This window comes from Drosophila busckii, chromosome 2R (genome assembly GCF_011750605.1).
Source record: "Drosophila busckii strain San Diego stock center, stock number 13000-0081.31 chromosome 2R, ASM1175060v1, whole genome shotgun sequence".
Taxonomy (NCBI): Eukaryota; Metazoa; Arthropoda; class Insecta; order Diptera; family Drosophilidae; genus Drosophila; species Drosophila busckii.
Genome location: NC_046605.1, coordinates 7415334 through 7417399, shown reverse-complemented (window position 1 = coordinate 7417399; position 2066 = coordinate 7415334).

Here is a 2066-nt window from a genome sequence, read left to right as displayed (position 1 = left end):
TATTCATTTAATTATAGCACTACAATTTAGAGCTAGAGCTGATTAATTAGTTTTAGATTTTATATAAATTTTTTAAACATTTAAAATCGAAACTTCTTTCGCTGCTGCTTAAGCTAAAGCAATAAATAAAGCAATATTTAAATACACATAGTTTATAACTTAATCACAATATAATTTAATTGTTAGTTAAATGAGCTTTAATTAAAACAATAAGTTGTGTTCTGCCGCTCGCTTGAACTTTTTAACTTATGCCACGACTTTAATTTGAGCCCAAGCTTTGTTTTATTTTTTCGATAACGCACCTAAACATATCGACACCACACGCTGATCGATAAATTATGCCAGCTGACTTTTATTATGAGCTAAAGGCCAAGCTGTTGCCATTTATTGCAACTAACTGTGCTTGTCAACGAATCTTGAGCGTTCAATGTGCCACATGCATAAAAGTCTGGAGCTTGGAGCTGGAGCTTGGAGTTTGAAGTTTGGTGAGCGGTAATTGCTGCGTGTTAATTCAAACAAATGTCGGGAATTGCGCATTTAATGTGAAAATGAAGAAACATTGCGCATGGTTTGGAGGCCTCTAGCTCGCCATGGAGTACCAGGTGCCAGTGCTGGAGCCAGCGCCAAACGAGCTCGCAAGTTAGGTGGAGCGAGTGAAATAAATGATCCCAGCTTCATGTTTAATTTATTTGAAAGTTAACACACATATAACAACTGCAACAACAACAGCAAAAGACGCGACGCGACGCGCCGCCGGTGACTGTAAAACAGTAAAACAAAAAAAAAAAAAAAACAAAAACTGCAACATGGGAAGATGAGGCAGATAGCTTAGGGTGGTGGGCAGGGATCTGGCGGCGAACGGGCATTAATGCGTCGTAATCACACTAAGCAGACATTAAATGCGTTTTCGCTGTTTGAGCACCACAGCCCCAAAGTCAGGCGGCGGCAGCAGCAACAGCGACTGGCAACCAAACAGCCAAGCAGCCAGGCGCGGAGCAACAACAACAAACTGCAAACAACATTTGCAACAACAGCGCCTAAATGATTGATAAAATAATTGCTTGCACGTGATGCGCACTTAGCAAATGTAATATAAAAGTAGAAACAGCAACGAGACGACGCGAAAAAAAAAAAGAGAAAGGCTGCGGACTCACGCAATGCGCCCCAAGTGCCAAGTGTCAACCGAGAGAGGAATCCCCAACACGCGCCCAGTTTCCAGCTGAAAGAGAATGGTAGCGCGCCACAAAGCGTTGCAGCTTCTAAAGCTTGAGGCAGCTTGAAATTAAAATATGTTGCAGCTGATTGATTCATTTGGCTGGCAGCTCTAAAATATTAATGTGCATTTTATCATAAAAAAAACGAACTACTGCACACTTTAGTATTAATAAAAATATAATAAATAATTTTATAAATTATTACTAAGCGGCAATATGTTGCTGAGTTTTGCAATTATTAAAATTATTTCAAATATTTTGCTCAAAGCAAAATGCGCTTTTCTGTTTTTTAATTAATGTTCATTAAACAAATATTAAGCTGAGCTGCCTTTATTAGTAAACAATATTTATTGCTCCTAATTTTTGCTGATCTGCACTCTTTTAATGCAAGCATCTTTATAAATATCTAAAAAGCTCTTTGTTAACTTTAACAAAAATCTCCTAAAGATTTTTCAATTAAATACAAATTCGAATAAAAAACACTTCCACTCACTAAGCACAAAAATGTTGCAGTATTTTCTAAATATTATGCTGAACTTCCTAATTATTAATAGTCAATAGCAAATATTTATTTCTGAAGGAATGAATATGAATATTTTTAAATATTTAATAAGCTCTTCGTTAGTTAAATAACAAAAATCTCACACAAAAATATAACTTAAATAAATGTTCTCATAAAAAGTATTTACTACTTAATATTAAGCTTTCAAAAAGTGTCTTTTATTTAATTATTATTTTTGTTATTAAATTCAGCCACTTCTGCTCTATATCTCTATCTAAATAGGGATAACTCTTATGGCTATTTGAATATATTTTGATTTATTTTCAAATTGCTACTTTACACTTTAAACT